General features: G+C 48.0%; 1 protein-coding gene across 2 annotated transcripts in view; it reads left to right on the top strand.

Annotated features, from left to right (window-relative positions):
• Positions 1 to 22543, top strand: part of KCNJ16 (potassium inwardly rectifying channel subfamily J member 16) — a 398988-nt gene that overhangs the window by 192451 nt on the left and 183994 nt on the right. For both annotated transcript variants that reach the window (XM_069199835.1, XM_069199834.1), the window contains exon 2: positions 2356 to 2509. The gene's annotated coding sequence lies outside the window, so the exon portion shown is untranslated. The remainder of the gene's footprint in view (positions 1 to 2355; positions 2510 to 22543) is intronic.

Genomic DNA, 22543 nt, shown 5'->3' with positions numbered 1-22543 from the left:
TGAGACAGTCGACCACTGAGAAGCCCTGTTGGCCAATCCCAAAGAATGTGCATAGTGCTGCACCTAGAAGAAGACGAGACTCTAGCAACCAGAAATCTCAACTCAATTATTGGAAAGAAAGTGCACGCCGAAGTGCTAAGGAGAAAGAAGAGGAGAAAGTATAAGTGTGGCCATCTGGTTCACGCTGCGAAACCTATTGATCGACCAAGCCCAGAAGAAGGAAAGATCAAAAGTGACCAGGCATGAAATTCACCCTTGAGAGGACCCATGCCATGGACAGAAGGCATCTTTCCACACGAAGAAGCCACTGTGTTGAAAGAATGATGACCTGGAATCAGCACAGCAGGAGAACTGTGAGTAAGCTGTAAGCATGAGCAAACTAATTTTGTCCCAAGCCTGGCTGGAGAACAGTGAGTAATCTGCAAGCATGTGCAAACTGACTCTCTACCCCAAGCCAAGTTGGAGAACTATGAGTAAGCCGCAATCATACGCAAACAGAGGCTCTGCCCCAGGCCCATCAGGAGAACTCGGAGTGAGCTGAAGCATTCACACACCTAGTCTCTGTCCCACACTTCCCAGAAAATCCATCCATACATTGTAACTAGCAGGCCAGTGACCCAGAGTATCCAGGTTGAAGAATACGGGCACCTCCACAAAGAAAGATGCACCTACCCACCATCACTCCCAAGTTGTTGATGAGCCAAGAAGGAATGTCTGTGACCATCAAGGCGAGTTGTCTCCACCTGTCATACAGGTTCACCATCTGTCTTTCAACCCCCATCATGCCAGCTCTTGTCTTGTGCTTCATCACAACCACCCACGGATCATCGAACAACCAGAGTGGAGTTTAGCCCCATCATCATACCTACAGGCAATAAGCTCCAAATATCACCTGACGAATCAGTCAATGAGTGACTACCTGCTCACCCCACCTGCATCCTAATCTTGGTAGCGTGAGCAAGTCTTGAACAGGACCCTTCTACCTCAGCAGCTGCATGAGTGGCTAGACAGTGACTCCTCGGCGGTCTTGCAGTGGCCCAGATGCAGCACACACAGCCACAGTGCACACCACCTGCAGTCCTGTGACAGCCCAACCCAGTGGTGGTTTGCGGGGCACAGAAGGGGTGGGGCAGTGTGTGGAGGGGGGGGAATAAAACTTATAAGAAAATTAATAAACTTACCTCCTCCATCGCGCCGCACAGCCCTTCTGCTGCACTCAGGCTCCCAGCCTGCCCTGCGGCCAATCCTGATGCATCTCTGAGCAGCGTCAGGTTTGGCTGGGAATGCCCAGCCAGGGCGCTCCCAGGCAGACTGGGAGCCTGTGCAGGTTCTCTCCAGCCCAGCAACAAGTTTCTGGGCTAGAGAGAGCCCTGTGCGCATATGTGTGTTTGGCCGGCCCAAGACAGCTGGCCAATCGCACATGCGCTCTGAGGGGAACTCAGTGCACCTCACCCCTGTGGCCCTGCCCCTTTCAAAGAAAGGATAATAAACATAGTTTATTATCCTTTCTTTTAAAGGTTTTGCAGCTGCCGCTGCTGGTAGGGGGGGTGACACTCTTCCACCCTAATGGAGGAGCTGCCCCTGGCACAACCAGGGGCCCTCCACAATCATGAAAGATGGACTTGACAGCCCACCAACGAATGCCAGGAGCTAGTGGAGCCTAGAAGCATATACTTCTACAGATTGCAGCACACCAGGACTGCCTTCAAAGGAGTCAAACAACCCCAGCAATACAAGTTTTGCAATGGACTCTGACAACGCTCCTAATACACTCTGTTTTTAAACTGTTGACACCAATCACAAATCATCTGGAGCATCAGCAGAATGGCCCAACTCCACACAATGGATGTGACTCCAGGTGGTATGAAGCCAGAGATTTTGGACGTCCTTGAACCAGTGTTCGTGTCCTGTCTCACATAGGTTAAATATGAATGCAAGCAGAGATGTCCCATTGCAGCCCCATCTTGTGCCCATATATCCACTGCTGTCTTGCTGATTGACTATAGAAACTGGTGGACCTCGAGGTACCTAATTTGTTTTTTTTTGTTTGTTTACACATTTTGGACTTATTGTCCGCTTCCTTTGGTTTTGGACACGTCATACAGCAGCCCCTCCCAGGAGTCTACACCCACCCCACACCCATCCATCACAGATGTCACCAGTCAGGTGACTGTGACCCTGCCAATGAAAACGGCCGGGTGCACGCGCCCATGGCCCTTTACAGTCACTTATTTCTAGTGTCCATGTCGTCCTTGAATGCATCATGCGAACCTAGAGCCCACAGCACTAGAGTGCCTTTGTAACATCTATAGCAACTACTTTTATAAATTTCAAATAATCTGTTTTTGTTCACAGGTTGTCCTTCGTGGAATACTTGTCCTACTTCAGGAGCCTGTGATAGAGCTGAAAATTCTCCTTTCACCTGGAAAAGCAGAAGATAGAAATATATAACATGATCAAAAGGCTTAGGAGTATAAAAGGCTATTGACGACGAAAACCTTGAAAAGTGGTAAGAAACAAATACCAGTTTAAAACTCACAAAAACACAGCTCAAAACGAGAGGGGCTATTTCTCGAGATTTATGCCTGATGAATAAAATTACAAAAAATGTTGATAAAAGTGGCCTGATCTGTCAGATGGCTTGCAAACAATGTTCACATTTCTTATGTTTTACTCAGGACGCACTTGACATCATGGAAAGTTTCGAGTAATGAGAAATTAGTTGTAGAACCGAATGATTTAGATTGACAGAGCTTCTGTGCCAGAGCTGAATGGAAAAGAAGGTCAATTAAATTGATGAATGGTGGAATCAGGCTAGGATTTAAGAAAACAAGTTACAGCGAAAAGTCAACCAGAGGTTTAGTACTCTCCCTGTGTGCCAGGTCATGTGAAAGGAGAACCCATCTCCCGATGGCCGTCATTTGAGCTGCTTGAAGGCTTTGCAGACATATTTAATGGAAACTCAACTTCGCTAGCGCCAAGAGACTTTTTTTTCAGTAGTGTGAGCTGTGCTGGTTTTCTCACTTACTGAACTGCAAGTGCTCACGTTTTTTCATAATTAACTATTTCTTTAGAGCTCCAGTTTATTAAAGGTCTAGCCGAGATGTTTTGCACAAGATGTCCTTAAGGCATCATTTGCGTTGTCTCGGTACTCATTTATTGTAGCCCTGATTTCCCCTGTAGTACACTATGTACACCACTCTTGTGTGGCGCTAATTTGCACAGGAGCGATTACACTTCCTCGTCCGAGGTAAAGTGTACCATAGGAGCACATTTTTCCAGATGTGAATACTTATATAGCCATCATTTTGATTAGATGCCCAGACTTTAAGTCCCCATGCATTCTTTAAATCAGAAATACACAGAGCTGGCGTTGTATGCCTTGTTTCTCTCCCAGCATTGCAAATGTACATTGATCAGCCATGTCCACGCGGAAAGCCGCGTATAACCATTGATACTGGATTCCTACAATGATTATTGCCCCTCACTCTCTTGGTCATAGAGTCTCACATACACTAGACAGGTAACAACATTCTGCCATCAAAGGCAGGGGCACCTCAGTCCTCCTTGATGATATACCACCCAGAGTGTCTAAGGATCATTTGAGGAAGGTAGCTCGATAATTGGGTAGTGAACCACTGCTTCATGTGAGCAGTTGTGGTGGCAAATCTCAACAACCACTCCAACAGTCAATAAGTAGGGGCCATAGCAAAACCCACCCTGAGGGACGGTGGTGTTCCCTTGTGGTGAACTACGATCTAACCCAGTGTCAGATACTCTTGTTTCAGTAGCCCTTATATATAACACAATATACGCCTCCCACTTGCTGTCTACAAAGGAATTCGGTGTGCATGTCCCTCGCAAAAGTGGCCTGAATGACGTGAACGTTTCTGAAAATGTGCCTATCGGTAGCTCATATAAGGGTCTAATACGATCTGGCCGTTCATTTCAGGCAAGGGTCCTGGCTAATTGCATTCCTCTTGTAAGTGATTTCGTGTCCCTGCCTACCAGTTTACTTAAAGGTTTCAAAAGGTGCACTGATTCTATTTCTTCAGAGACCAGGTCCTGAATTCTGACTCAATAAAACATTTTGCATACTCATACACTCAGGGAACATGTTGTCAGTCAATCAGGCATCAGTGCTCGTCATCAGTCACCCTCCAGTTCGTTACATGTCCACCTCGTTCAAAAGCATTCTTTCCTCAATGCAGTTTCAAAGTTAGCTTCCGCTAAGCCTTCCGTCATACGGCTCATTATGTGTTCAGATAGCAATGCAACTGCTACAATTCCAAACCCCTCATATTTCATACTAACACATACATGAAGGGAAGGTGAGCCCATAAGAGAAATATTATGATTTATTGGAAATAAACTTTTGCAAACATCGATTTATAGTTCTGTCCTGTCCTGCTATTAGTCCTTTCACCCCCTCCTCCCAGCTGCCACTCCCTCCCACCTCCCCTCTATGCCGGCTGCAGCGCGGTGAGGACAGCGACCTCTGACACTGCTTTGAGCAGGTACGTCGCTTCCTCGCTCCCTCGCTGCTGCCAGCTGCCTTTTCATGTGCTTGTTCCTGTTTTTGGTTGACCTGTGTATTTTTTGGATCCCTGCCCATAGCCGATGCATCCCTGCGGCCCCGCCCCCCTCCCTCCTCGAGTTCTTGCCTCCTCCGTGGTTCCCGCCTGGAACCCGGCTGCCCCGCCCCCCATGCCCTGTTATTGGTCCCTTCACCCCCTCCTCCAAGCTGCCACTCTCTCCCACCTCCCCTCTTATGCCGGCCGCAGCGCAGACTCGCCGCTGGCGTGCTGAAGGCAAGCCTGTCTGCGCCCGTCCACGCCAAGACCACGTCCAGTGCCAGACCCCCGGCCAACACGCCCCGCGCTACCATTCACCATTACACCGCCAACGAACTCCACGCCCTAAACCCAGGACGCTCCTCTATCTGCTTCCAGTCCACACCAACGCGCACCAGAGGACCCTTCTCCTGCAAAGCCTGCAACTTCACCTGCAACCTAACCCCCGAACACCATATAAAAAAACAGACAACCGCCTAAGATGCATCCTACTGAACACCTGCTCCCTCCACAAACATGCAATTGAACTCTGGGACTTACTGACCACACACTAGCCCCACATCACATTCCTCACCGAAACCTGGATGAACCCTGCCTCGGAACCAGACATAGCCATAGCTATACCAGAAAACTACAAGATCACCAGAAGAGACCGCAACAACAAACCAGGAGGAGGAATCGCCATAGTCCACAAAAACACCATAGGAGTCTCCACCAACTCCGATGACATCATCAAGTCCGCCGAGCACCTCCACTTCACATTCCACATCAACGCCAACAACACACTCAGAGGAACACTGGTCTACAGACCCCCCTGGCCCTAGACCACAGTTCTGCGACAACATCTCCGACACCATCAGCTCCCAAGCCCTCGCCTCAATGGACTACATCCTCCTCGGCGACCTGAACTTCCACCTGGAGAATAACAACGATACAAACACCACCAACCTAATCGACAACCTCACCAACCTCAGTCTCAAGCAACTCATCACTTCACCGACCCACTCCGCAGGCCACACACTCAATCCCATCTTCTCAGCCAGTAACCACGTGTCCTTCAGCCACACCACCGAACTCTACTGGACAGACCACCGATGCATCCACTTCTCCTACCAGAAAACAGTCACTCACCACCACCACACACAACCTCCCCGACGCAACTGGAGCAAAATATCTACGGATCAACTGATCTCCACCCTATCCCGCCCCCCCCCCGGGACCCCGGGACCCAACACAGCCACCACCAACCTGCATCACTGGATAGAAGACTGCACCAACACCCTCGCACAGCTCAAAAAACACCCAAACACCCCCCACAGAATCAAGGCCAGCTGGTTCACCCCAGATCTACAGGAATCCAAACGACTCTGCTGCAGAATGGAAAAAACCTGGCACCGTGACTGTACCATCCCCAATCACTTCGCCTTCAAGGATGCCCTACGCAAACATCACCAACTGATCCGCACCACCAAAAGGACCCACTTCAGAAACCGCATTGACGCCAATGCTCACAACAGCAAAGAGCTCTCCACCCCAAGAGCCTGCTCCAACAAACCCCCGCCATCACAGGAGCTCTGCAACTCACTCGCAATCCACTTCCTTAGAAAGATAGAAGAAATCCACAACAGCTTCAACCCCCAGACCCTCCAGCTAGCTACAAACACCCACGAACCCTACGCTCCAAGCAACACCCACTTCCTCCACACCTGGATCCCTGCTAACATAGAAGACACTGCCAGCGCCATGGACTCCATCCACTCCGGATCACCATCGGACCCCTGCCCACACCATATCTTCAACAAAGCTAACACCACCATTGCTCCCCATCTTTGCGACACCATCAACAGCTCCTTCGAAACAGCCACCTTCCCAGATAGATGGAAGCACGCAGAAATCAACACCCTGCTAAAGAAACCAAAGGCAGACCCTGACGATCCCAAGAACTACCGACCGATCTCCCTCCTCCCCTTCCCAGCCAAGGTCATCGAAAAAATCGTGAACAATCAACTATCCTGGTTCTTGGAAGACAGCAAGGCACTCAACAACTCCCAATCTGGATTCCGCAAAAACCACAGCACCGAGACCGCACTCTTTGCTGCCACAGACGACATCAGGACCATGCTTGACGAAGGAGAAACAGCAGCACTCATCCTTCCGGACCTCTCCGCAGCTTTCGACACGTAATGTCATCACACTCTCCGCACACGCCTCCACAACACTGGAATCCACGACAAAGCACTGGACTGGATCTCATAATTTCTCTCAGGCAGAACCCAGTGAGTCCGCCTCCCGCCGTTCCTGTCAGAAGCCTCCGGAATCACCTGTGGCGTCCCTCAAGGATCTTCGCTCAGCCTCACACTTTTCAACGTTTACATGGCCCTCCTCGCCAACATCGCACAAACATACCACATCAAATCAAATCAAATCAAATCATTAACATTTATAAAGCGCGCTACTCACCCGTGCGGGTCTCAAGGCGCTAGGGGGGAAAGGGGGGGTTATCGCTGCTCGAACAGCCAAGTCTTTAGGAGTCTCCGGAAAGCGGAGTGGTCCTGGGTGGTCCTGAGGCTGGTGGGGAGGGAGTTCCAGGTCTTGGCCGCCAGGAAGGAGAAAGATCTCCCACCCGCCGTGGAGCGGCGGGTGCGAGGGACGGCAGCAAGTGCGAGGCCAGCGGAGCGGAGGGGGCGGGTGGGGACGTAGAAGCTGAGGCGTCTGTTGAGGTATTCCGGTCCCTTGTTGTGGAGGGCTTTGTGTGCGTGGGTGAGAAGACGGAAGGTGATCCTTTTGCTGACTGGGAGCCAATGCAGGTGTCTCAGGTGGGCGGAGATGTGGCTGTTGCGGGGTACGTCGAGGATGAGGCAGGCCGAGGCGTTTTGGATGCGTTGCAGGCGGTTTTGGAGTTTGGCTGTGGTCCCGGCGTAGAGGGTGTTGCCGTAGTCCAGGCGGCTCGTGACGAGGGCGTGGGTCACGGTTTTTCTGGTGTCGGCGGGGATCCAGCGGAAGATCTTACGGAGCATGCGGAGAGTGAGGAAGCAGGCGGAGGACACGGCGTTGACTTGCTTGGTCATGGTGAGAAGAGGGTCCAAGATGAAGCTGAGGTTGCGGGCGTGGTCTGCGGGGGTCGGTGCGGTGCCGAGGGCCGTGGGCCACCAGGAGTCGTCCCAGGCGGACGGGGTGTTGCCGAGGATGAGGACTTCCGTTTTTTCAGAGTTCAGCTTTAGGCGGCTGAGCCTCATCCAATCTGCGACGTCCTTCATACCCTCTTGTAGGTTGGTCTTGGCGCTGGCGGGGTCCTTGGTGAGGGAGAGTACAAGTTGGGTGTCGTCGGCGTAGGAGGTGATGATGATGTCGTGCTTGCGTACGATGTCGGCGAGGGGGCTCATGTAGACATTGAAGAGTGTCGGGCTGAGCGATGAGCCTTGAGGTACGCCGCAGATGATCTTGGTGGGTTCTGAGCGAAACGGAGGGAGGTAAACTCTTTGGGAGCGGTTAGCGAGGAAGGAGGCGATCCAGTCCAGGGCCTGGCCTTGGATCCCGGTGGAGCGTAGGCGGGTGATTAGGGTGCGGTGACAGACGGTGTCAAAGGCAGCCGAGAGGTCGAGGAGAATGAGGGCGACTGTTTCACCGTTGTCCATCAGGGTTCTGATGTCGTCTGTGACTGAGATGAGGGCGGTTTCCGTGCTGTGGTTGGTTCGGAATCCGGTTTGTGAGGGGTCGAGCAGGTTGTTGTCTTCCAGGAAGGTGGTCAGCTGTTTGTTGACGGTCTTTTCTATTACCTTGGCTGGGAAAGATAGAAGAGAGATGGGGCGGAAGTTTTTCAGGTCGCTTGGGTCAGCCGTAGGTTTCTTTAGTAGGGCGTTGACTTCAGCGTGCTTCCAGCATTCGGGGAAGGTAGCAGAAGAAAAAGAAGAGTTGATGACGGTCTGGAGGTGCGGGGCGATGATGTAGTCGGCTTTGTTAAAGATAAAGTGCGGGCAGGGGTCCGAAGGGGCGCCGGAGTGGATAGAGTTCATGATGGATTTGGTTTCTTCCGTGTTGATGTGGGTCCAGTTGTTGAGGGTGATGTCCTATGCAGACAACACTCAGCTCATCATCTTCGTCACAAAAGACCCTACTACTGCAAAGGACAACCTCCACAATGGACTCCACGCCATCGGCAGCTGGATGGAATCAAGCCACCTCAAGTTAAACACAGACAAGGCAGAAATACTCATCTTTGGCGCCAACCCCTCAGCTTGTAATGACTCCTGGTGGCCCACCTCCCTAGGATCCGCACTCTCACCCACCACCCACGCACGCAACCTGGGCTTCATCTTGGATTCCACACTCAGCATGACTCAGCAGGTCAATGCCATCTCCTCTTCCTGCTACAACACCCTCCGCCTGCTCCGCAAAATCTTCAAGTGGATTCCCATTGAAACCAGGAAAACCGTCACCCACGCCCTGGTCAGTAGCCGATTGGACTACGGAAACGCCCTATATGCAGGAATAACAAACAAACTCCAAACAAAGCTGCAAAGAATCCAGAACTTGTCCGCCTGCATCATTCTAGACGTCCCACGCTGCGACCACATCTCACCCCACCTCAGAGACCTACACTGGCTACCAGTATCAAAGATGATAACCTTCAAGACCATCATACACGCACACAAAGCCCTCCACAACACAGGTCCAGCCTACCTCAACGACAGACTCATCTTCATCACCCCCACCCGCAACCTTCGCTCCGCCAACCTCGCCCTCGCCTACATCCCCCGCATCCGTCGTACCACCGCCGGAGGAAGATAATTCTCTCACCTAGCCGCCGAGACCTGGAACTCCCTACTGCTCCACCTCCGCCTGACCCAAGACCTTCTTTTATTCAGGAAACACCTCAAGACTTGGCTTTTCTACAGTAGCTCTCCCCCGAGCGCCTTGAGTCACTACCGGGTGAGTAGTGTGCTTTAAAAATCCTTGGTTGATTGATTGATAGTTAGCTTTCGAATACGGTTAATGGAAATTTAAGCAGCCATAGTGTTAAATCACAAAGGACATGCACATTATTACAATTATGACCATGTGTACTTTAAATTCAATAACATATCTTAGCCCGAGCCTAAAAAGACATTCACAGAGAGAAGATCACAGAAGGTAAAAATAATCACTCAGTTTAAAAAGACTCTCCTTGAACAGAATATTTTCAAAAGGCAAAAAAACCTCAGCTCTATCATAATTTTCTTAGGTTTTCTCAAGTAAAAGCTCCGTGCAACTGATCACAGGGAACAGTGCCTCAACATGCACAGTTGTATGCTGGACATCTCGTGAGATTTGCAATGCTGTCTAAACTAATGAACCTGCTGAAGTCTTAGTTGGGCAAGATACTGTTTACATCTGTTGCTGTGGACATGCAGGGAATGTAGCCCCTACTCCTACTGGGTGATGTTTGAAAGCATCACAATGCGGAAAAACACTCTTATTTCTTGGTTATAACATGCAAAACTACATGCAAAGAAAAAGTTGAAAACAAGCATAAACTTGAGCTTTGATATTTCTTGAAACAATCTGTATTGTAGAGGACACCATTCTGTGATAGTAAATGAAACAAACTGCATTAATAGTCATGCTGAAGTGCCCAGACCACATTGAGCACCTTTCTGGGGGATTGTCCAGGACAATCGTCAGTAACAATGCCACCTAACAAACAGACAAAATATAGATCACAGATCATATGAGTCACAAACCAAGTCAGGGGCATGAGACTGATTTTCCCTGTAAAGAGAGACCTTGTGGCTCATTACGAGTTTGGCAGTTAGCTCGCCGTGATGAGGCGGCCGTCAACCCGGCTGCCTCACCCCCCCCCCATATTACTATGTTTCCACAGGGCTAAACGGAGAGAACATTGTATTACCACGTTCCCGCTGGTCAGCTCGACAAGAACAGTGCTACGGTATTGGTCTTGGCTCCCTTAGTGGAGCCGAGGTCAATATCGTAGCACACCAGCACCTCGGAATGCACACTGTCTGCAAAGCAGGCAGTGCCCATTCCGGGGGTGCTGGGCAATGGGGGGCCCTGTACTCTGAGCCTTTGCATGGCGGGGTCCCTGCCATGAAAATGCTGGTGGAAACTGAACTTGTGATCAGCGCAGCAGCGCTGAATTCAGCGCCGCTGTGGCTGAGCACGACTCTGACCACCGTCAGTCAGTTGGGAACCATGTTCCTGGTGGGCACTGTGGTCCCGTGCCGATTCGACTGCCAGGGTCGTAATTTGGCGGTCCAGCAACCTGGAGTACGGCAGACCAACTGCCACAGCGCCATTGGCAGTACTAGGACTGTCAATGTTGTAATGAGCCCCTATGTATAATGGGGCTTGGAAACGATCGAGGAATAATCTTCAACAACTGTGGCCACACTATTGAAAGCAAAATAGCGTGTTCCTACCCCCCCCCAAGCACCACTGACAACAAACAGGGAGATAAATTTCAAACAGTACACTACTGCACAAAACAAATACACTTTATATACTGCTGGGACGGAAAGTCCTCTACATGGTAATTGACATGCAACCGTGCCCCGAATGCCCAATTGTACTGATTTCTGGATCCCTAGTGCTGATTTTTGTTGTCATAGGCAAACATGGACCCTGTGTGTGTGGCATGAAATAGGCCTATCTCACAGATTGAGGTCTTGTTGGACCTGCAGGTGCACTCAAAGTGCTACCCTCATAGTGGTGGAAGGCTACCACCTTCACCAGGAGTTAAGCAGAACGAGTGTGGTGGTGGCAACATACCATGTAGTGATCAGTAGAAGTGAACAGGTCCTTCTAAACCTGTGTTGCCAAAGTGAGGCCTACAGGTTCACTCTGTTTTTAAAGTTCCACTGCTGTGTGCTCAACTTACCCTTGGCCTGCATCTGGTTCAATCAATCAATCAATCAAGTTTAAGTTTAAAGGATTTATAAAGAGCATGGCTACCCGAAGGCCTTCCAGCGCTAGACTGTGCAGATTGCAAGGAAGAGGCTTATACTGTGAACAATAGAGTCTTCAAATTCCTATGGAAACAGAGTTCTTGGCTATCTTGACGGACTTCCAAGGGAAGGGAGCTCCAGAGATTTGCAGTTTTATATGCCAAGGATCTGCCCCCCAACCTCACTTTCTTGATCTGAGGGACCTTAATCAGGGAGGCCGCAGAGGATCTGAGAGACCTGTGATGGAAATAAGGCATTGCAATCTGGCAAAAAAACGCCAGGCCCCTATTGTGTAGGGCTCTGTGCAAAGTACAAAAGGCTTTGAAATTGATCCGTTGTGCCACAGGGAGCCAGTGGAGGGAGGCTAAAGCGGATTTTGTGGACAGGTGTGTAGGAGTATTCATAAGTAGGCACAAAGCGGCATTGTGCACCACCTGCAGTCTCTTTAATACATATCGAGGTGAGCACAGATAAAGGACATTCCCGTAATCCATGCATGAAAATTATAAGAGCCTGAGTGATGAGTCTTTTGGCCAAAAATGGAAGTACCTTAAAAACCTTCCTAAGAAGTCCTAATAAACTGAAACAGGGGGCCACCAATTTTTTAGCCTGGTAGTCCATGGTAAGATGGGAGTCCAGCCAAAAATCTAAGCTCTTTATATTTTCTTTTGGCAGAGGTAAGGCTTCCAGCCTTTCAGGGACTGGGGAAGAGGATCTATGTAGGACATAGTTCCCCACTAGCATTTCTTCCGTTTTGTCTTCGTTTAATTTGAGTTTACAGTCAGCCATCCATCTGGCTACTGCTTATAGGCAAGGTGTTAGACTAGGCTGATCAGAGTTAGAATTAGTGGAGAATATAAAAAACAGATGAGTGTCATCTGCACAGGACACCGGTGACAAACGATAAGGTTCTACAATCTCAGCAAGTACAGACATATAGACATTGAACCGGGTGGGACTCAGCTAGGAGCCCTGGGGAACCCCACAGCTGAGAGAGAAACTATTGGAAAAAAAGGAACGATCAAGGACTTGAAAAGTCCTATCCCCCGAGAAGGAGGAGATCCATTTCAAAACAAGCCCCTTGATGCCTGCATGAGAGATTCTTTGAAGCAGGGTGGTGTGGTCTAGGGTGTCAAATGCCATGCTTAAATCCAATAAAATGAAAGCCGCAGAGCTCCCTGAATCAAACCGTTGTCGTACGTCCTCCACAACTGCTAGAAGGGTAGTCTTGATGCTATGTTGGGGTCTAAAGCCCATTTGAGTATGTTGAAGGATTTTGTGGGCCTCAAGAAAACCTGACAGATGTCTACTGACATGTTTTTTAATCAGTTTGGATGCTATAGGAAGAAGAGAGATCGGCCTATAGTTATTCAATAGGGCTGTATCGAGGTGAGTCTTTTTGAGCAAAGGCTTCACAATAACATGTTTCCAGTGTGACTGAATCTAACCTGTTGTTACAGACTCATTAAGAATATTGGTCGAAACAGAGGCAACGATATCTCAGCCCACAGCAAGAATGTGGGGAGGGGCCGGGTCCAACGGAGATCCAGATTTTATGGTGCGTAAAAGGCTGATTACCAAGTCCTCAGTAAAAGGAGGGTAGTCTGATAGCAAAGCTCTGGGATACTCTGCCTTAACCTGACCGTCAAGGTCACCTTTCTGAGCGGGCTTGTCCAGAAAGGCTGAGTAAATATCTAGGATCTTCTTTTGAAAGAAACAGGCCAGGATATTGCTATGTTCCTTAGTGGCTTCTGTGAGATCGATATGAGAAGGCGCCTAGATAATCTCTTTAAATATTGAAAACATTTCTTTTGGAGGATTGAGGACTGTTTTATTTTGGAAGCATAATATGATGCCTGTGTGGCTTTTATTTCTGCCTGAAAAATTCTGATTGTTTTCCTATATTCAAATTTAGAGGAATTATCAAACATTTTCCTCCACCTGTTTGAGACGTTTACACTCCTTTTTTAGCAGCAGCAGCTGAGGAGTGAACCATGGGTATTTCTTATGGCCTGCTAAACACAAGATCAGTGGTATGACCCTTAGTATACGTGGAGCCACTAACTGGCTGAATGAGGTAAAATGCCGCGGGGTCTGTAAGTAGAATTTGACCCTTAGCATACATGGGCAGCTAACCAACTGAATGAGGTCCAATGCTGCGAGGTCTGTAAGTAAAGTTTTGGCAAAAGCATTGCTTGCCTCATCCACATGGATATTAAAGTCCCCAAGGATGGTGAAGTTGGATTTACTGCAGACTAGATCAGCAACCAGTTCCGGAATGGCTTGGATGAACCTGTTATGAGAGTCTGGGGGGTGGTAGATCAGCACTCTGGAAAGCATGAACATAGGAATCACTGCTAGGGAGAAAGACATGCTTTCACAGTCAGGAACTGACAGAGGTCGAGAAAGACATTCAATTGAATCCTTATAGATAATGGCAATCCACCTACCCCTGGTGTGTGACCTATTTAACCGGTTTATTAGGTAGCCATGAGGCAGGGCAGGGCGACTTCTGGGGAGGATTCCTCATGGAGCAAGGTTTCTGTCAAAAACAATGCCACTTGGGGATATTCATTCAATGAATATCTAGTTTGTAGGCAGGTAGGGACGGACAGTTAACTAGCACAATTAAAAGCTCTGTAGGCCTTGTATAGCACATCTAATCGATGAGGGGTATCCAGGTGCTGAGAACAATGCTGCTAAGGGGGACTTAGTTGAGCAGCCAGGTCTTGAGTCCTCTCCTGATTTCCAGAAGAGAGGATGAGGTCCAAAAGTGAAGATCTAGGTTATATTCCAAGATTTTTCATGATTTAGGAGAAGGGCCATCCTCCACTGTTGCTTTGGTGGATGTGAGAGGTGTTCGAGGGAGAGGGAAGTGATGGAAAGGTGTTTGGAGGGTAGGTGGAAATTCAGTGGTTGATATCAGCTGGTCCTTGATTGTGAAGGGCTCTGTGGGCGTGGAGGTTGGTGTGAAGTGCTGCACAATGCAGAAGTGGTGCACCTGCATTGGGTGTATTTGTGCCTGGGAACGATGCAGTATATAGGAATAATGAAGTACTTAGTAGTGTGTGTGTGATTTATGCATGTGCTGGATGTGCATGTGCCTATGAGTGGGACAGTACCTGAAGGATGTAGTGCTGTACAGTTCTTGCAGGATAAATGTATGAGCTCAGTGGATGTGTGTCTGTGAGTGGTACAAAACATGAAGGGTACAGCGCAGACATATTAAATTCATATGTTGAATATATGTGTGACTGTGGGTGGTAGAATACATAAAGGATAGTGATGAGCATGTCACACATATTAAATGGAAGAGCTATGTGTGTGTGCTTCTGGATGGTCCAGTAAATGAATACTATTGAACTGTGTATTGACTGGATGTACGTGTGCCTGTGAATGGTAAAATTCATGGAGACCCAGGCCTGCATGGTGAAACATGAAGAGAAGGCAGAGAGATCCCCCAAACACATTTGTGGATTGCTGTATTCCTGTAAGCTGACTGCGACACACACTGGGGAGGGAAGGACCAGGCCTGCCCTATACACTTCAAAGGGTGTGCTTTCATTCAGCGACAGGTCACAAGGAAGGGACCTGGGTACACCTCAGGAAGGAGATGGGGCTGATTCAAGAAGCATAAAGAGTATGGCTGAGTGCTCCGGACTACCCTTTTAATGAACCTATCACTGTGGCTGACATACAGGTGTGAACTCTAGTCACTCTCATGGCCTGTGTTGTGGGACTATCAGCTTTGGAAACACTCCTGCTATGACAGACTGATTTTCAAGAGGAGGGAGCAGAGGAGTATGTACTTCAAAGCAGAACCTCTAACATAAAACTTCTAAGACTCAGACTCTCAATCACATTTGGTATCTGGACGTGGACTATAAGAAGAAGAGGTTAAAAAAAAAAGAGTAAAAAAATTGTCATCTTACAAGCAGTGAGGGGGTTATTATCGGCAAGAGTTTATCCTGTGACCAGGACTGGGGCCAAGTCCTGCTAGTCTCCCTGCAGGGTGAGAGGACATCACCCAGGAAATCCAAGACCAGTTGCCCTGGAGATGAAGCACCAGTGCCTACCTGATTGCAAAGACCAGTGGGACCTGTGAGGAAGAGGATAGAGTTTGAGGGAGCGAGGTCCAGTGGGGAGCCATGTCAAGTGGACTCCCGGTGCAAGGTGTGAGGAAACAGTTGCTGCACCGATTGCGTTGTTGCCCAGGTGCAGGACTAAACCGATGCCCCCCATATGCCAGGAGGGGACCACTGTGAAGAAAATTGTGTGAAAGACTGCTGCGCTGTAAGGGCGTAATCTTTGTGTGGCACAATATGGCAAACCCTTTTGACAGGAATGGCTGCAGACAAAAATACTGCCATGCGGAAAAGGTGGAAGCATCGCTTGTACTTTAGCCATGCAGTGACTCCCTATGCCAGTAGAGGCCACTGAGGAAAAGACTGCTGTATGCTACGGGGCAGAGCCCATGGACATTGAATTGCAGTTACCCATATGCTGAAGGGGTCATTGGGAGCACCAAGGAGTGTGGCTTGTTCTTTTCCCGCTACCAGAGAAGTGAGGACACCGTGGGAGCTCCCATGCACCTTCGCTCAGGCAAGGCACCAAAAACAGGATTATCATAGCCACCCCCATTGGGAGAAGAAGGAAAGGTTACCAGTCGGAGGAGCTACAGGATACTGCTGGTCTCTTCAGAAATGCAACAGTGAGTGAGAGAATCTGCACCCACTGAGTGCAGCTGCTTGAGCCACATGTAGCCGACTTACCCAAACTTGGCAACAGCTGCTGTGAGTGCCCGCAGATATAGTGCATTCTGGAATTCAGGATACTCCACGCTGCTGTTGCTGGTAACACTTCTTTTGGGCCTGATAACCCAAGGGGAACTTGCTGCTAATTTGAGCATGTCTGCACTGGAACATTATTGACTTTAAATCAGAGTTGTAGTGGGAATACCCTGGATGTTACCAATAGCGAAAGGGGAATAACCACAATTGCGAATATGAGGAGTGAGTGGGAACGGGTACCACCAAAGGAATATTAGAGCCCTGACCTGAAGTGTAGGGTTGTGTAATTGTTTGTGAATGTTGTATTCTTCCTTTGTGTGGGTATCAGTAGAAATAAAATGGTTCTCTTTTTTTCATACAAGTGAGTATTTGGCTGGGCAATGAATTATTGCTGTGACTGTGCACATTTTAAGTTGTAATCCCATGTTTACTAATCTGTATCCACACCTTTCCTCTGAAGACGCCTTGGACAGCTCAACCAAGCTTACCATTGAGAGTCAAGTGTAGAAGGGGTCTTTCGCCCCTGTTGCTCAGAATTCTTAGTAGGTTGTGCCCGTGACATCAGGAGTAAAATGCCTCAACCTTCACGGTTAGGCCCAGTTGCTCCTACATGCTTGTGGCTCTCTGAACAAGGTTCTGACATAGACAATGTACACCAGACTGCCTAAATAATGTTTGGATGGGTGTGGAAAGAAAGTGAGTGGTGAGTAGGGTGCTCTGGCTTAAAGAACTTCCTTGGGTGGATAAAAGGATGAAGAGCAACATATGGACATCCTCTAAATGTCCGGGATTTTATATCCCGGAGCCTGTTAAAGGCTCCTCACAGAACTGCAATCTAGAAATGACACTTCTAGACACATAAACCAAGACAAAGAAGTACTTTGCCTTGGTCCACGTAAACTGGAGCCATCAGTGATAATGAAGGCACACCCCAATCACTTCTGGGAATGGCTATACACCACCATAAAGCACAGCCTTTTAATGTTGGCTCTTTACAGAGAGATACACTTGTATGTACTCTGGCAAACACCGAGACTCACAATTACAAGGTCCCTCTCTCGAACAGCATTTGGTGTTGTATTAGACTATTGATTTAACTAGTAGTAGTAATAGTCCATTTATTTTTTCAATTAAGTAGAATTGTTACATAAAAAAGCAACACATCACATAAAAATGCAGCCCTGCATATATGTATTGTATTGTAATTGTATTGTAATCGTATTTATATAGCGCTTACTACCCCTGACGAGGCGTCAAATCGCTTTTCGATGAGTAGCACGCTACTCCAGAACCCATCAAGAATTAGTGATGGATTAGTATTGTTAAATAATGAGTACAGTTTTAGTATGATTATGAGTTAATTTGAGCCACGGATATGAGAGTTTGTTAGTTAGATTGACTGGAGTAATGGAGGGGTGGAGGAGGAAAGAAATCCAGAAGTGTTAATTGGGAGTATATCCTTCATTTACTCAACCCAAAGGCTTGGGATGAGTAAAGGGGGGCGGAGGGGGAAGAGTATGTGGAAGGGTTAGGGAGAGCATAGTAGCAGGGTGAGATGAATGCAGGAGAATTTAGTAGGGTTGTGTGGAAGGTCACAGGGGTAGAGTGAGGTTTGGTGAGTTAGATGTGGAGGTGGAGGGAAGAGCTTAGGCAGAGATATTTAGGAGATGAAAGTGGTAGAAGGGATTTGGGATGAGTCAGAGTGAGAATGGAGGATAGTTTGATAGAGACATGACATAAGAGTGATGAGTAGATAAGTGTGATAAGATGAGAGCAGGAATTCATAGATATCTAGTATAACAACCCAACCAGGAGCCATGCAATGATCCATGAACATGCCAAGCACAGAAACAACATATACACATACATACATATATATATATATATATATATATAAATATATATATATATATATACACACACACCCACATATGAATACACACACATATGCACATACATTACATAATTAGAATCATGAGTAAAAAATACTTAGACAGGTTTAAAGAGTGTGTGTGTATTTTATTGTTATGACATAGTAGCAATACATATTTTCCAAAGAAACTATAAATAAATAGAAATATACATATAATCTGAAAAAAACCATATTTATCCACATAGGTATATGGAGTTCATAGTTGTTTGAAAAAAGTGGTTATGAAGGAAAGAGCCAACTCTTAAGTAGTTTTCTGGAGACAAGAAAGTTATCTGTGGCTCTTATAGTTGGGGGTAATGAATTCCATAGTTTGGCTGCTTGGACGGAGAAGGATGTACCACCTATAGTCTTTTTCTTGTATGGTGGTGTTCTAAGGCGGGGTGCCAATCTTGAGCGGAGGGTTCTTTGTTGGATGTATTTGATAATTTTCTTTCTGATAAAAAGCGGTCCTGTTCCATGTATAGTTTTGTGGGTGATACAAAGCAGCTTAAAAGTGCATCTTCTGGCAACGGGTAACCAGTGTAGTGCTCTCAAGGCAGGGGAGATGTGGGCTTGCAGGTTTATATGTAGTAGTAGCCTGGCTGCGGAATTCTGGATACGTTTTAGTTTTTTCATAACAGATAGAGATGATCCATGGTAGAGGCTATTGGCATAATCCAGTTTGGATTGTACAAGCGAGATAGTAGCTTGCACCTTGTGTGGAAATCCGAGGTGGGGGAAGATGCGTCGTAAAGTCTTTAAGGTGATGAAGCTTGTGCGTGCTAATTTGTCTACTTGGGCATTCATAGTTAACTTGGAATCCATGGTGATTCCTAGGTTTTTGACTTCCTTGGATAATTGAGGAGGTGGTCCGAGATCGTCAGGCCAGACGCACAGAGGGTTATAATTTTTCCAGTCACCACATGTTAGACCTGACAGCCTTGGGGTAGTCACCCCTAACTTTTTGCCTGCCTCCCTCCACTTTTTGGACACTGTTTTTGCTGGTTTTTAGACTCTGCGCACTTTACCACTGCTAACCAGTGCTAAAGTGCATATGCTCTCTCCCTTAAAACATGGTAACCTTGAATCATACCTGATTAGACTATTAATTTACTTATAAGTCCCTAGTAAAGTGCACTTCATGTGCATAGGGCTGGTAAGTTAAATGCTACTAGTGGGCCTGCAGCACTGGTTGTGCCACCCACTTAAGTAGCCCCTTTTTCCTTGTCTCAGGCCTGCCATTGCAAGGCCTGTGTGTGCAGTTTCACTGCCACCTCGACTTGGCATTTAAAAGTACTTGCCAAGCCTAAAACTCCCCTTTTTCTGCATATAAGTCACCCTTAATGTGTGCCCTAGGTAACCCCTAGAGCAGGGTGCTGTGTGGGTAAAAGGCAGGACATGTACCTGTGTAGTTATATGTCCTGGAAGTGTAAAACTTCCAGGTGCTGTGTGGGTAAAAGGCAGGACATGTACCTGTGTAGTTTACATGTCCTGGTAGTGTATAACTCCTAAATTCGTTTTTACACTACTGTGAGGCCTGCTCCCTTCATAGGCTAACATTGGGGCTGCCCTCATACACTGTTGAAGTGGCAGCTGCTGATCTGAAAGGAGCAGGAGGGTCATATTTAGTATGGCCAGAATGGTAATACAAAGTCCTGCTGACTGGTGAAGTCGGATTTAATATTACTATTCTAGAAATGCCACTTTTAGAAAGTGAGCATTTCTTTGCACTTAAATCCTTCTGTGCCTTACAATCCACGTCTGGCTGGGCTTGGTTGACAGCTCCTTGTGCATTCACTCAGACACACCCCAAACACAGGGTACTCAGCCTCACTTGCCTACATCTGCATTTTGAATGGGTCTTCCTGGGCTGGGAGGGTGGAGGGCCTGCTCTCACACAAAGGACTGCCACACCCCCTACTGGGACCCTGGCAGACAGGATTGAACTGAAAGGGGACCTGGTGCACTTCTTAGCCACTCTTTGAAGTCTCCCCCACTTCAAAGGCACATTTGGGTATAAAACAGGGCCTCTGCCCTACCTCATCAGACACTTGCTGGAGAAGAAACCTGAACCAGAAACTACATCCTGCCAAGAAGAACTGCCTGGCTGCTCAAAGGACTCACCTGCCTGCTTTCTACAAAGGACTGCTGTCTTGCTGTTGCCCTGCTGCCTTGCTGAACTCTTGTCTGGCTGTGAAAGTGCTCTCCAAGGGCTTGGATAGAGCTTGCCTCCTGTTCCCTGAAGTCTCAGGACCAAAAAGACTTCTCTCTTTTACTTGGAAGCTCCGTGCGCCGAAAATTTCGACGCACAGCTTGTTTGGCGGCGAGAAAAACGCCGCACTCCGACGCTGATCGACGCAACGCTCTTGGGACGATCGAAGATCCGACGCACGGCCTCGCAAGGACAACGCCGCCCGACCTCTAGAGGAGAAATCGACGCGACGCCTGCCGTGAGATCGTAATTTCAACGCGCAGCCCCGCAGATCGAAGTCTAGAGGAGAAATCGACGCGACGCCTGCCGTGAGATCGTAATTTCGACGCGCAGCCCCGCAGACCGACGCGCAGCCGGAGAACAAGCAGGAAAATCCACGCACAGACCCGGGACATCTGGTAATCCCCGCGATCCACAGAAAGAGACTGTCCGCGCGCCGGAAAACGACACCCGACTTCCCAGCGTGGAAAATAATGACGCAAGTCCGTGTGTGCTGGGGAGAAATCGACGCACACACCCTTTTTCCACGCACCTCTTCTCTTGTGGCCCTCTGAGGAGATTTTTCCACTCCCAACCAGGTACTTGTGGTTGAAAGAGACTTTGTTTATATTCTAAAGACTTTAAGACACTTTATATCACTTTTCCGTGATAGTGCTACAATTTTCCATTGTAACTTTATTCTTTTTGACCTACAATTATCCTGATAAATATTATATATTTTTCTAAACACTGTGTGGTGTATTTTTGTGGTGCTATATGGTGGTATTGTATGATTTATTGCACAAATACTTTACACATTGCCTTCTAAGTTAAGCCTGACTGCTCGTGCCAAGCTACCCGAGGGTGGGCACAGGATAATCTTGGATTGTGTGTGACTTACCCTGACTAGAGTGAGGGCTTTTGCTTGGACAGGGGGTAACCTGACTGCCAACCAAAAACCCAATTTCTAACATTGGTGATCAGCGGTGAGGATAGGACTTGTATTTGTGCAGTGACATACAGTAGCTAAGTATTTCACTACCTACCCACAGTTGAAGGTCAACTTGGTTTTTATCTCTTTTTGAAAACCCGATTTTTTTCCTGACAATTTTCAAAAACTAAATCCTCACTCAACATGTCTCTGACTGGGTCTCAGACAGGGGACTTTGACCTAGTCCAGTTGGATACATATACGGTCAAACAACTAAGAGGATTCTGCAGGGCATTGAGGGTACCCACCCAAGGGGCCTCCATAAAGGAGGACTTTCAAGTGGCGCTGAGGGCCTGGGCAGAAGCCCATTTAGAGGATGATGAGGAAGAGGAGCCAGAACATGGCCCCTCAGAGGAATTTTCACTATCGGTGGATGGTGTTACCACTGCAATTGTGCCCCCTTCCAGACCAGGGAGCAGTGTCTCTATGCGAAGCCTGACCGCAGAGGAAAGGAGAGAGAAAAGGGAGTTCCAATTGCAAATGGCAAAACTGAAAATTGAGGCTCAACAGGAGGAGAGGAGGGCAGAGAGAGAAGCCAAACAAGCTGAGGCTGAAAGAGCAGCCAAACAGGTTGAAGCTGAAAGGGCAGCCAAACAAGCGGAAGCTGAAAGAGCAGCCAAACAGGTGGAAGCTGAAAGAGCTTTGGCTGAAAAGAAACTATTGTTGGCTCCTGAACTGAGTCTCAAGGAGCTGGAGATCAAGGCAAGACAGTCTGAATCCAGCAATAATGGTGGCAGCATACAGACAGGACCTGCTGGAGAAAAGAAGGTTCGTATACCCAAAAATGTGGTGCCCAGTTTTGTGGTGGGAGATGACATAGATAAATGGTTAGCTGCTTATGAAGTTGCACTAAGGGCTCATGAGGTTCCTGAAGGGCAATGGGGGGTAGCTATGTGGGGTTATGTGCCGCCATTGGGGAGGGACACACTTCTCACATTGGATCAACCTGATCAAAACACATACCCACTTCAGAAAGCCACTTTACTTGCCAAGTTTGGGCTGACCCCTGAGGGATACCGTCAGAGGTTCAGGGACAGCACCAAACAAACCACTCAAACATGGGTAGATTTCTTTGATTTCTCCAGTAAGGCACTGAATGGATGGGTGCGGGGCAACAAAGTAGCAGATTATAAAGGTTTATATG

Source organism: Pleurodeles waltl, chromosome 7 (genome assembly GCF_031143425.1).
Source record: "Pleurodeles waltl isolate 20211129_DDA chromosome 7, aPleWal1.hap1.20221129, whole genome shotgun sequence".
Classification (NCBI taxonomy): Eukaryota; Metazoa; Chordata; class Amphibia; order Caudata; family Salamandridae; genus Pleurodeles; species Pleurodeles waltl.
This window is presented reverse-complemented; position numbering and strand designations above follow the sequence as displayed.